We start from the raw sequence: 14,870 nt of genomic DNA, 5'->3' as shown, positions 1-14,870 counted from the left end.
GCAGGCTACAGATGCACCTACGCTCTGTGAAAAAGCTATACTGCTGTTGCCCATGAAGATCATCCAAGCTCCTGAAAACCACTGACCCAATATGTCTGTCAAGAAAAGTTAAGGCATAACCCAGCCCCTCTCTACCCAACATTTCTGACACCATTCCTGAACCATAACTTCTTAACTGATATTATGCTCAGCCATATCACAAAGTTGATGACAAGTGCTTTTAAAAATACATGTCATCCATATTAAACATTCTTACCTTAATAAAGACAGCAGGATGTCTGGAAAGTTCCTATGCAAATGCAAGTGACTTCCTAGAAAAAACAAAAACAACAAAAAAAGTGTATAAACATACATACATACACATGCTCACACATACCACATGAAGACTATATTCAAAGCAATGGCTATATAAATATAGCTTGACTGGTGAGAACTTTGTCTGCTAGAAATCCTTTTAATATGTTTGTTCTTCTCTCCAGCCTTTGGATTCCTGTGAACATGGATAAACATTTAGACATATTTGGTGCAATTTTCTGGTCCCAGGTATAAGCTTGCCTATATATTGCATCATAAACGATAGAGGAAATTACTAAAGATTGAAATGCTTTCTAATCTTATCTTTTATGAACCAAGTAATAGGACARCTAATTTCAAACTACAAGCTGAACCCTGTCTCTTTATTTCTGGAATATCTTTTTTAGTATCCTAGGTTACTCATCTTTCTTGGAGGTTATCATTATTTTCCTTCATCATTTAATGAATGAAATTTAAAACAAAAGAAAAAAAAAAGAGGCTAAAGCAAAAAATGTTATTAATTTCATTATTCTATTTAAAAGGGATATCAATAGTTATATTACTGCTTCTGATATGATTCTAAGACAAGCAATGTCAAATAAAATAAAATAAAATAAAATAAAATAAAATAAAATAAAATAAAATAAAATAAAATAAAATAAAAGCATTATAAAAGCTGAGGAAAATGGAATTGGATTGAATGAGAGAAAATAAAGGTTATTAAGAAACACATTTTAGATAAATATCCACTAAGTGAAGACCACCAGAAATCATCTTCTAGTCATGGCTTTGTCATCAGTTTTTCTAAGATGTATGGAAGAGTCTAAAAGCGTGAGGCTGAATTATTACTGTTGCACTTTCAATTCTCTAATGCAGATATGCCTCCTTAGAGAAGCTCATAAATACGGACTTTACAGTCTGTACAATAAAATATTTAAAAATAATAGCATTTTCTAACTTTATCAGTAAAGAACAACCTCTAGTCTACACTACCACTTTTAAACTCCTTTTAGGATTTGCTTTCCAGCAACCCAGCTAAAAGTCAAACATAAGATTTAGTCTAGACCTTAACCTAAAGCTCCTAAAATTTAGTCTAGACTTCTCCCAGAGGATTTCCTTTGTTTTAGACTCAAATAACTATTTCTCCTTTTGCACCTTCTTCAGCTTTACCTTGATTCCACAATTAAGAAATATCTGTACAGGACCTTCAGGCAAAATTCAAGATCACTTGTCAAAGATCTTCTCTAAGGAAACCCTCCACCTTCCAGTATAGGCTCCTGATATTTGCTTCCCATTAACAAATTACTTGTTATTGTATTAAATCAAAATTACAGCACTGGTTTCTGTCAACCGAACCATGGATTTTATGTATTGTTATACATAAAACGAACACAAGCAAACTAGAGAGGGATGTGAGAGATCCCTCTGGAACCCATAAACATCTTAAGGAGAGAATTTGGGGAGAAAGTACAACCAACAGGTTTTCCGGAAGCTGCAGAGTGATGTGACCTTCATYGGGGAAGTTCCTCCAGTCAGATTAACTGTAGATGGAGGCAGGACCAGGCCTGGTGTGTTTAAAACAGATATTCATGGTAGACTAAGGTTCTAAATATGCTGTTCTACAGAGAAAAGGCTCACTCAGMCTACCTAAAAATCAGATTAACAAGCAAGCAATCCATTTTTTCCTGTTCGTTCTTTTTATTTAATCTTTGTTTTTAGAACTATAAGATGTGGGGATCCATTAATTCAGACTAGAGGGACCGGCAGGTGTTTTATATATGAAATCTTCAAACCATTTGTCTGATTTTTTAACGGGGAAAAAAATGTATGTTTGTATACATAACATTCTAGATTGTAGAGCTAACGAGTAAGAGAAGAGAAATAATCTAATGAATCTTCCAACTCTTTAGTTTTTTATTCTGTAAGTAAATAATCAGATCCTTTAAAATCTATTTTAACTCTAGTATAAAGTGCTAGCAAGTATATAACCAAGCTCTGGTTCCTCTCTGTTTCAGTATCTGGGTTACAATATTAAAATGGCATTGACAAAATAAATTCTGAAGTCACGTGGCACAACTAATCTTTTTGAATTTGAGTCAGATTTGGGAAAAAACATTCCTGTATGCTTCTTGCCYGTGGAATGTTTTCCCCTTTTCACCTAGTCCCATCTTTCTTTTGTAAGAAAAAGGCTAGTCCTTATGAGCATCGGTGAGATCTATCCCTGCCACTGCATGACACATGTTTATACAAATTTATGCATGTTTTACCTGATACATAGTTATATCTTAGAAGTCTTTTGGTCCTGATAYTTACTGTAGCTTAATAATGTAGATACTTGTCTACATTTATTAATTTTAGTTGCATCTACTCCTGGTAATAAGTTTGGCGTTATGGGAAGGGAGTCATAATCATAGGTTTTATGATACTTTGGGATGATTTCAAAAGAATTTGAAGCGAAACACTGCTTTATACAATTTGGCATAAATTATTCCAGATATTATTACTTTATTTTCCAACTATTACAAATGCATATAACTTATTGGAGATGTTGGTTCTTGTGAAGAAAGCAAATAAACAAGCAAAACACATAACTTGCATGGAGTAGCAAACTATTTCCAATGGCTGTAAATTTGAGAAGTTCATAAGTATGCCTGATTTCAACACTGGATTTACTCTATTTTTAATTTTCCAGCAGATTTCCCATAGATTTAAAGCATTCATCTGAAGCTGTCTGGCCTATTTAAAGGGCACAATGTACTTAACTATTCAAAAGGCACTTGATCTCATGAATGCACTTTGCTAGTAATAGGATAGTCATTTTCCAGGCCAGTAAAAAAAATATTGCTTACTTGGACACAAGCAGATTGTGAGAAAGAACACTTTTGCTGATGGCTGGCAGGCTGACAAAGGGAAATGGGAAATATGGCCCTTTCCTGAATTAAGTTGCATCGAATCTATCTGTTCCAAACATTTGACTCAATTCCTTTCTTCTCATGATACTTACGCCAATAATGGGATAACAGATTTATGTCGTGAAAGCACTGACCTTTGTCAGAGAGAACATTTTGACAGGAAAAGATGTGATATGTTGTTACGCTCTATAATTTTGACAATGACTGACAGTGTGGCAGTATGTCAACATAGAACACGCTTATGTTTTTACCTTGTCATCCTTGGATTAATTCTTGGGTTTTAGTGGTTTTTTTTATAATGTAAACCTCATCTGATGAAGCTGCTAGGTGGAGCCAAGTCAGGTTGCTAAGACGCCTTGCAAAGGGGACAGTTTCTGGTATCAGGGTGCGTGTATCTAAAAAGATAGGGTTAATGGGACGAACATGGGTACACAAAGTAATTCCTGTCCAAACTAAGGGATAATCACAAATTCTCCATTGGCCATAGGAATGATCCACTTGGACAAAGAATGCTGGTATGCTCCACTTAGGTCAGAATAAATCCTAACTTTCATTCTGATTTCAACTCGTGAATAAAGGGGGAACATAAGCACTAGAGAAACGCGGATTTTGGGTAAGGTCACAAGTAAGATGAGTAAACACTAGTGCTTCTTCAACRCTTCCATTTGCAGCTGAGTATGCTTTCAGCATGCTTAAGGAGGTCTGGCTTATTTTGTCTGTTTATTTGATAAATATTGAAAAACATTTTAACCCAATCATTTTTCCATTCAAGAATGTGTTTAAATGGAAGGTGAGTACATTTATATTTTAGAAAAGTAGATTACTGCATGGAATTGGAATATTCAGGATCTAATAAGCATATAGATGCAAGTGTTTTTTCTTTTGTCTTCAGGATTGGTGGGTAGAGAGAATTCATCACCATGGTAGCAAAGAATCTCACTGTTCAGGAAAAAAAAATCCAGATAGAYGAATACAAAAAGGAAATGGAGGGAGAAAGTGATTTGTCCAAAGACAGAGTACAAAAGTGACCTTTTTGGAAAYAGAAGTGATATCTCCCAAGCTGCAGTTGGTCTAAAGTCAGACCATTCTTTTGCAAAGCCTCTGTTTTTCATATCTGAGTAATGACCCCATACTCATGTGGGGGTAACAGAATAGTTATGTGGCATGGCATGCAATGTGCAACTCCTTTCAAGTCTCACAATAAGAATGTCCTTGCTGCTGTGCAGCGCAACAAAATTGACAGCCTCTGCCCTGGAGGATCATATTTTGCTATCTCTTACACATGAGTAATTTCATTCACTTGCAGTTTATTTCTGTTCCAAGTGAAATCAACGGTGAAATTCCCAGTAACTTCAGTGGAGTAGGATCAAGACCCAGAATATTAGCACTGACTTATGTGAGAACTCTCAGGGAACAAATCAAGTTGGAATACAATCAAAACAATGAAAACTTGTTTCCCATCTTTCACCTTCCATGATTTACGTATAAAATTGCCTAGATGTAGCATCACTTTTCATTCAACTCTCTGAGTGACACTTAATGAGGTTTCATTGTTCACTATGACACTTTGACAAATGTTGTGTTACTATTGCTCTTAAGAGTGACTATACCAAACATCTCCACTCTGGAAGCATTTCACATGGCATAGTGAGAACTCAAATGAATAATACATGAAATATAAGAAAGGAAGCAAATGTTAACTAATTTCAAAATGGGTCAAAATCATGACAATTTAGTTGGTGACAAGTGAATTCATTTTTCTATAATATTAACCATGTCCCTTCTGCTAGAGTGATTTTCAGAGGAAAAAAAAAGAAAAAGGTCATTTTCTAGGCAGATGGGGAATTTCCTAAGCAGAGGGGAATTCAGTTTCTACATGCCAGATATAATGAGAACCAATAAATTAGGYGAAGCTCCTGTTTACCTAAGCTAAAATATTGATGGCCAAGCCCACGGGAATGCTAATGTCTACATTCATCATTTTGTTTCAAGTCTGGAAATTTAGGGCACAGTAGCACATGACTTGATAGATCTATATATCACAGATACAGTATGCAGATACAGAAAAGATACCAACAGCAGAATACAAATAACTGAATAATTTCAGTTCCTTCCACAGTTCCTTCCAAATTCTACTTCTTTCAGCTGAAATAAACTGGGATTTAAAACAGAATAGAAGATGAACTGTATGACTTAAAGTATTGATAAGATCAGAAGATCTTTTCACTTTTATGGTACCAATAAGYTGGTATGCAAGCTATGTGACATGATCTGGTAGTCTTCATCCAATTCCCATATTGTGGCTCCATATGTCTCCTTCATTTGGCAATATAATCCAGGCACAAAGAATGCAATAAATCTTTCTAGACCGAAAGCTACCATATGACTGGAAAACCACAAGTTTAATAGTATAAGTTCAGGGAACAAAAATGATCCAAGTAACTAAAGATTTTCATCCCAAATTCTGGAGGATACATTTTGAATGAAGGAGTAATTAAAAGCACATATTATGTGGGAGTGGGGTCAAAATATAATATCCATTAACCATCAGAATATTACATTATAGAGGAATCTGGTAGTTTTTGGTGAAAAACATTGATCCTCTGGGAAAAAACAAAAACGGCATGTAACTATTCTATGTAAAACTCAGTAAAATCTTTCATATGGTTTCATGCAAGAGATATTTTCTTACATTTATGAAGATGAGGATACAATACAAATACAAAAATCCATGGATGAATATACAAACCTCAGAGGACAGAAAACAGAGCCTGTCAGTAAGTGGGACAGTAAAAAACAGAGGAAAGAGTACAAAACTACAACACAACAGGAGAGGCTTTCATACTCCATTTGATACTGTGGGCCGATATCAATTGCTGATGTGTGTCTGCACATGGCATGGAGTATCAGAGAGGAAGATTTTCTGAAATATGGTGTAAAATTGCAAAGCCATTAAATATTTGGTGGGATAGCTTTCAATACTAGAGCRCAGAAATGGAGTGCAGTGATAGATACATGGATAGATGCATGTATGTTACTTTGCAATGGACAAAGTCTCAGTCTGCTGAGACTTATGGGTCAGGATCAGAGGAGAGGTCACAAGACAGACATTGCAGTAGGAAATGCAGGCAATTCTACCTAAAAAAAGAATTTGAAGAGAGGGAGCTATAGTGGACCGTCCTATTAAGAACTGCTTTAGCAAAAAAAAAAACATATATATAAGGACAAGGAAAAAATTTTGATGCATCCAAGTGTACTGAGTGAGATGATTGCATTTTAAGGGTCTTCTCTGTCATTTCTAAAAGGTTACAACTATTAGAGAAGTGAGTTGAGTGACTTAAAAGCAATGCGAGTTGCACGTATTTTTAAGATGACAGTGATCAAGCATTGGGACAGGTTGATCAGAGAAGCTGTGGCATTCCTGCCCTTGGAGAGGACCCTTGAGCATCCCTGAGCAACCTGAACTAACCGCAAGGCTGTTTCTATGAGGATCTGCAGAAGCTTGGACTAGACAGTCTGCAAAGGGCCATTCCAACCCAAATTGCTCAATTATTCTTTGTCTCAATTATCCTTTGTACAGCAAAGAGCAGATCAATGGGTAAAGAAACRTGGCAGTCTCACAGAAAATCTTTCCAACAGAAGAAAACCACCAGCAATTTCTTTTTCCCATGGCATTTTTGGTAGAATTTGCACCTGGAAATTGCACTATAGTGATTTTCAAATTCTGCGTCAACCATTTTGGCTAGAACCTCACTCTGAAGGGCTCTGCCATTCAGTCAATACCAAAGTGGAAAATTCATTTCTATCTAATTTATTTTGGGGTGAAGGGGTGGGAGGCAGCAAGAGGAAACAAACAAGCAGATAACTGTTGAGAAAACAATTTGCAAGTCATTTTGAATCAGATGTGCTATTATGGGATACAAGCTATTTCGATCCAAATCTTTGGCTGTCAGTACAATTCCTTTGCACAGATCTGCTRTCTTAATACTGAGCTAGTAAGACTCCTGGGAATTCTCCTTCTGTAAGGGAAATCCTAGCTGTTAGAGAAGGCAAGCAGAGCTGGCTTTGCTCCAGGGTACTGCAGAAAAGGCCAGTTCCAGGGCAGTGGTAGAAAGCTTTACAATGGATACTAGTTTTGACAGTAATTAAGAAGATTATCGCCTATCCATATGAGGACTGATGGATGTTGACTAATGAGGCTACTAAAAATAGATATATTTTTTCCCATAGTTTGGAGTAAAATTGTCATCAGTTCCTTTCCTTTCCTTTCCTTTCCTTTCCTTTCCTTTCCTTTCCTTTCCTTTCCTTTCCTTTCCTTTCCTTTCCTTTCCTTTCCTTTCCTTTCCTNTTTTTTTTCTTTTCGACCTCCAGATTTTGTTTTGTGAATCATTTAAATTCATTTAGATATTTTTTATAATTTTATATTTATGTATTTGTATTTTCTTAGGATACTTCTGGATCCTAGATAAACCTGTGCTGCTAATAAATTTTATTTATGCGTAGTATCAGGCTATAAATTACTGTACAATTTTCAGTAAAACCCAAAGACTGCCAGAGACTGAAATATCTTTCTCGGACATTGGCATTTAGTCTATCTCTAGATTCCAGATGAAATTCCAGGCTGGGAGTTTTGAGAGAAGAGAGCATTATTGCACTAAACTACAAAGTTCATTAATTTATCAATTGCACTACATGCCATGGTAATAACTATGTTATTAACTTGATAAAACTTATTTTTACTGATACTGAAGGCCTCATTTTGACTCTTTGGACACTTCGTGTAGTTTTGCTCATGCACATGGATAKGCAGAAATTTCAAAGAGTTATGAATGTATGTTAAATATCTCTATGAATGTTTGTTCCATCTTTACTATCGTACTATCAAGATGTCCATTTAGTCAATCTAGAGATTTATCTTTTCTGTTKACTTTTAAAGTCACAAATTAAATTATTCACAAACAGAAGCTAGTAAAGTTAAATGTCACTAAGAGAAAGTAAAACAGCTATTCCACTCATTTTAGTGGTTTAAAATGATCAAATTAAGGATTTAAATAGAAACCCTGGCTCCATTGGATCATTTAGCTTTATGAAGTTAAAGTTTGTTTTATCATTTTGAGGAGAGTCACATTTTCTAGATCTAGGCATTTCCTGTATTTATTCAAAATTATGAGGTGAGAACTATATTTTTCTGCAGAAAGTTTAAGCATGTAAGCGTCTAACGCAGGAGGGTATTTGTATTGGGGACATTGCACAGCTGGTGAAAGATCTCACAAGGCATTAGGCTCATTTTTAGTGCTTAAGTTAGCTTCTGCTCTGAATCACCATCTGAAGGAGATCATTCCCTTTCTGCTTTTTTTTTTTTTTTTTTTTTTTTTCCTGAAACACTAATTTCCAAGCTAATGGTACTCTCTCTGTTGCTGATCCAACCTTGAAAGTCACCACTCCAAGCCTGTCTATAGGTACTCATTATTTCCTCATGGAAAATGTATTGCACAGTGGTTATTCATGGATGTTCAGCTGGTTACAAAGCATCTTTGCAGAAAAGGACCTGGGTAGGTCCTACTGGACAACAAATTGCATATCAGTATCTGTACTGTGTCCTTCCAGCAACCAAGACTAAGCACACACTGAACTGTATCACCAAAACAGCAGACAGTAGGTTCAGGAAAGCAGTGGTTTCATCTCCACTGAGTTCTTATGAGACCACATCTGGAGTACTGCGTCTAGTTTTGGGACCTCCAATATTAGAAAGACATTAGCAATAGCCAGCAGAGGGACACTAAGATGTGTATGGAGTTGAAACACATATCACACAAGGAGTGGTTGAGAGAGAGTTAAACAAGAGAAAAAGAAATTTAAGGGAGCACCTTAATGCTGTCAATCAGACAGGCACCTGATCATAGAATAGAAGGATAAAGTCAAACTCTTCTTCTTTCAGACCTTGCCCAAAGTGGTCTGTTGCCTGCCAGGGACTCAAATAAGAGATGTCATGGAGAGACTGTCAAGGCTTGTCCAGGCATCTGAATATTATCCCTTRTTACTGTTTCATGTGGACACTGATGAAGCCATGGGGAAACTGAGCAACATCAAATGAGATTTCAGCCCTAGGGATGGCAGTCAAAGGTCTGGGAGCTCAGGTTGTGTTCTCCTCTATCCTGCCAATGAGGTGAATGTATATAGGAGGAAAAAGTGAGTATTGCAGGTTAACAACTGGTTGCACTGCTCATCTTGGCAAGAGGATTTTGGTTTCTATGACCATGGGACACTGTTTGAAGACCAACACCTAGTGTGGAAAGATGAGGGCCACCTCAGCAAGAGAGGCACATGTGTCTTTGCCAAAAGGCTAGCCAGCCTGGTTAGGAGGGCTTTAAGCAAGAAGAGGGGAAGAGGAGTGTTAAATGGACAGAGCAATCAGTGTGATGCAGGCAAAGTCAGAAAGCTTCTAGCGGAAGCATGGAAGTCGGGAAGTGGATATAAGATATGATTATAGARGGTCTTCTCTTACTCCTCCTGGGAAACTTGCAGACTCAATTCCCTGAAATGCCTCTACATCAATGCACGCAGAATGGGGAATAAACAGGAGTAACTGGAGATCTGTGTGTGATTCCAGCATCATGATCTCATTGTAATCACAAAGACATGATGGGATAACTCACACGACTGGAGTGCTGTCATGGAGGGCTATGTGCTTTTTAGGAAGGACCGGTTGGGAAAGTGAGGTGGTGGAGTTGCTCTTTGTGTGAGAGAGACAGCTAGAAATAGCCTCATGGTCACAGGCCCTGATTCTCATGGGGGACTTCAACTGCCCTGATATCAGCTGGAAAGACAATACTGCTAGGCACAAACAGTCTTGGAGGTTCCTGCGGAACATTGATGATAACTTTTTAACACAGGTTGGTTTGAAAAAAAACAATGCTAGTTGCACTCATTTTTATGATGAGAGTGATTAAGTACTGGGACAGGTTGCTCACTAAAGCTGTGGCATTCCTGCCCTTGGAAAGGAACCAATGAGGAGACGTTGGCTACTTGACCTGGTACAAACAAATAGAGAGAGCCTTGTTGGAAACATGAAGGTGAGGAGCAGCCTAGGGTGCAGTAATCATGAGCTGCAGGAGTTCAGGATCCAACACGGAGGAAGCAAGGCTCTAAGTAGCCTTTCAACCACGGACTTCAGGAGGGCCAACTTTGACATCTTCAGAGACCTACTTGGAAGAATCTCATGGGCTAGGGCCCTTGAAGAAAGCGGGGGCCAACAGAGCTGGTTAGTATTCAAACATCACTTTCTCCACAGTCATGATTGGGAGCTTAAGGAAAAATTTCCTTAAGGAAACTTAAGGGAACTCCCCCCTTTCCTTAAGGGAACTTAAGGAAAAATGTCTTGACAGCGAGGGTGACAGAGCCCTGGAAAAAGTTGCTAGCAGAGGTTGTGTATTCTCCTTCTCTGGAAATATTAACAGCCCTCTTGGACACAATCTTGTGCCACAGTGTTCTAGGTAACCCGGTGTGTGCAGGGGAGWTGAACTAAGTGACCTGTAGATGTCCCTTCCAACCTTGATGATTCTGTGATTCTATGTACAAGAATAGGTAGGRCAAGAGGAAACTGATATAACTTAAAATATTATATTATAATGAAATTATAATGAGGTTTTTTTTTTTTTGCTTTTTAATATATAGTTCATTAAGTATTGGAGCTGGTTGCCCAGAAAAGGTGTGAATTCTCCATTCCCGGGAAGGTTCAGGACTCAACTGGACACAGTACTGAGCAACTGGATCTAATTAGATTTGCTGTGAGCATGGAGTTAGACTAAGTCGCTTCTGGAGGTCCYTTCTAACCTTAGTTATTACATAATTACATTATTTTAGGAGATATTACAGCTCTCTGTAGCTACCAAATGGATAATTTTAGATTATCTCTTCCTGTAGGTGCACTCTCATGGGTGAGAGATAAAAGATGCAAGTCAACACGAGAAATTCCAATTAAATATAGTTAATACGTTGTTACTAAATATATTAATACTTCATCTCACCAGGAGATCAGTCAAGCACAGGAAAAGCGGCCCAATGAGGGTATAAAATGTATATCCTTGTAGGTATTCAGAACTTGTCTGAAAAAGATCCTGAACCATCTGGTCTAGCTTTGAAGCTTGACCTGCTTTTAGTGGTGGGCTGTACCACAAAAATTACAGAGGTTGTTTCCAATCAAAATCATTCATGATTCTGACCTTTTAAAATTTCCTTCAATTTCCCAGACATTTTAAGGGTTTACATGAAAAGTTGCCTCCAAGGGCTCTGCAATTCTTTTTTTTTTTAATAGARATATCAATCTTTAGTTTTTAGAAAAATCCAGAACACTATTCCTCCCTTCCTCATATACCATATTCTGCTTATTATTGTGCAGCAGCTCCTGGTTCAAGTTTGTATCTGCAAAGCTGTAAATCCCTTGGAAAATATAGCTATATATATAATCAAAACCACACAGAATATAGCTGTAATTAATGATAGATTTCTACCCTACTTTTAAATAAGACAGAATTGCTAGAACTGGAAATAATCTATGATTATATGATCTAATCTATCTCTTTTTTTTTTTTTTTTTTCTTGGATTGTCTCCAAGAGATGTTTAAGACATGTAAATGAAAAAGGAAGAAAAAGATATTTTTTATTATAGAGACATTAATCTCTCTATGGGTGGTTAAACATTTTCAATAGAATCCTTTTTTTGGGAACGAAATGTGGTTGTCAGATGTTTTACACAGTGCCTACTTTCCATGCATCTTTATTTGCTTTCAGATAGCAAAATTTTAAAACATGATTTTTTTTCACTTGAAAAACTGAGTATTTACAAAGAATACCTTTGCCAGACTATCATTCCAATTTATATTTAATAATATTTTTTTTTTTGGTTGTCTGTTTTTAGCGGTGCATGCTCTTCTGCAGGTTTTACATTTCCTGTAGTGTACTAGAACCAGGGAACCCTCATCTTACCATGAAATAAGATAGTAATGCACATTGACCGCATAGTTCAGCCAGGGGGCTACAGAATGGGAGCCTGTGTGTTTAGTCATGATACTTTTGACAGGCTGAGCTATTTTGTGGATGCCTGAAGAAAATCATGAATGATACTTCACAACTTAGCCTATATGCAGATTGAATGTCCCTCATTTTGTCTTCTCACCCATTAGGTGATATTTTATTTTCAAGGAAGTTCCTTTTTTCAGTTCAGTAATAAATATCAACACATTCTGTATTCCTACATGTGTTAAGAAATACTGTTTTCAACAGTAACAGAAAGTATAAGCTTTGGGTTTTTTTTTATAAGAAGAATCACTACTGCAATAACATCGGTGATAATATGATTCTGTAGAACAACTAGAAGCCAAAAAAAAAAAAAAAAAAAAAAAAAAAAAAAAAAAAAAAAAAAAAAAAACCGACTACACAAGAAAGGTGATAATGTCACCTGTATTGTTGCAATGGACTTATTTATGTGTGCTGCTTAGGGAAGACATTACATGAAAATCATGTGGTATAAATTAATGTCAGGCAATGCTGACATATTTACGCTGATGAGGGAAAAGAAAACAAACTACTGGCAAATTCTCAGAGCAGATGGCCTTTTGCCTCCCACATGTCAAACTTCTTGCACACCAACTGTCATGATGTCATTTGTGTTAGTAGGACCCTAGGTTAAGTAAAAACAGGTTAAGAGACTTTTCTAGGTGAATTACTTCCACAAATCTGTGATGACATCTTTGGAGTCATTTATAAATTTATTAACCATCTTGCAGGTTATAGTTTCCAATGCACTTACAGAAGAAGCTGGGGCCAAAATTCCCATCGTACACTCTGTGCTCTGTAAGAACATACAGATGACATCTAAATATTTAATTGGCATGCAATTATAGACTATATTTTTCCTTAATATAGCCTAAGTGTGCAGTTATATGCATGTATAAGTATAAGAAACAACACAAAATTATTTCCATTAAGAAGAAATTTGAGCCTGCAGACCACAGTGGGTAAGCCTAATGTGATAATTTCACTCAAGTTCATTAATTAAACATTCAGAAGGGGTGATGAGTCTGGATCATCAATGGTTAACCTTGACTGGTTTAAAATCTTGTATTTGGTCATAGAGAAAAGGAGAAGAATGAAACAGAAAATTAAAAGACTTTCTTGCTGTTTAATAGAACATTTCATTTTCTGATTTGATGATCTCAGCTTTGACTTTGTAATGGATTGAGCTCTGGTATAGTAAAATAAAGACACAGTAAGAAAAACTAAATTCTTATAAATATATACATACATATATATATATATATATATACACACACAGATACACACATATATAACCACCCTAGGAATGAGTAGCGCTTCCCATCTTCAGACTCTCAACATTCTTTTCACATTGGGTTCAAATATCCAAAAATACTTCCTGCCTGAGCTTTGATTTTTAAAGCATCTTTGCTTTCACTGTTCTGATATGGCATCAACAATTGCTGATGCCTTCTGGTAGCTAAACAAAACGACTTACAGCTGTCGCATGCAGTTTGTTCTCTCATCTTCTTCCACACTTTTAAGTTATTTTTTTCCTTAAGTTTTTACTGGGGATTTTTGGAACATGTTCTTGTTTTCTTACTTATTTTTATTGACTTCTATAACATGAAAAGATCAGCTTCAGCTCAAACTCTCTCTTGGCTTATCTTGTTCTGAAAATGTGTCTGCAAAATCTTTTTGTCCCTCTGGGAAAGCAGACAGTTTCACTTGCTGAAAGAAGAGAAATGTAAAATATAAACATACAAGATCCCTATCTAAATTCCTCAGTAAGTAAAACTAGTCCACATATATACAAATACTTGAGGGGAGAATTCAGGGAGGATAGGGATCAAACTCTTCTCGGTGGTGGCTGGTAATTGGACAAGGGGTAATAGATATAAAATAAAATACAGGAAGTTCCATCTCCATATGAGGAAGAACTTCTTCACCATGAGGGTGACAGAACCCTGGAACAGGCTGCTCAGGGAGGTTGTGGAGTCTCCTGCTCTGGAGATCTTCCAAATCCACCTGGATGTGACTCTGTGCCACGTCTCTTCTTGAGTAGGGTGACTGGACTAGTTGATCTCGAGAGGTCCCTCTGCAATTCTGTGATTGTGTGATTCTGTGATTCTGTAAAATAATTCTATTTCTTAGAAAATCTGATAACTTTTATAGTGTCTGCACAACAGCAGAAGCAGCATGGCCATCCTTCAGTATTGTTTGGTGTTTCTTTACAAAAGTCAATCCCTCTTTGCTCACATCTTCAGCATCTTCAGACAACCCCAAACAAGCCACCAAATCAGGGATTTAAAACTGACTTCCTATCAACTGATGATAAACCATGATACCATGGTCTACTGGATATTGGTCAGGGATCCATGGTGAAAAGGCAGGAGGTTATTACACTATATTTCAACAATTATAGTGCTAAATCTTCTTCTTACTTCAGTTTGCACTAGGTATCTATCTTGTGCTCATGCCATTAAAACTCCAAGGTACAATCTCCTTTGTTTTTACTACAAGAAAAAATCTCATTGCATAGGATATTAATTTGCAAATGCAAATGTCAGATGCCACAACGATATGAACAACTATCAACCTGCCAATATTTGGACAAATAATTAATAATTC

The 14,870-nt window shown here is 36.7% G+C and overlaps 1 long non-coding RNA gene across 1 annotated transcript in view; it reads right to left on the bottom strand.

The window, feature by feature from the left end:
• Positions 1-272: 272 nt before the first annotated feature.
• Positions 273-14,870, bottom strand: part of LOC112950672 — a 157,527-nt gene continuing 142,929 nt past the window's right edge. The window contains exon 2 of the long non-coding RNA XR_003250062.1: positions 273-311. This is a non-coding gene — a long non-coding RNA (uncharacterized LOC112950672). The remainder of the gene's footprint in view (positions 312-14,870) is intronic.

Source organism: Nothoprocta perdicaria, unplaced genomic scaffold (genome assembly GCF_003342845.1).
Source record: "Nothoprocta perdicaria isolate Ctin4 unplaced genomic scaffold, notPer1 scaffold_325, whole genome shotgun sequence".
Lineage (NCBI taxonomy): Eukaryota > Metazoa > Chordata > Aves > Tinamiformes > Tinamidae > Nothoprocta > Nothoprocta perdicaria.
Note: the sequence above shows the minus strand (reverse complement) of the source record. Positions and strands in the feature narration are given on the sequence as shown.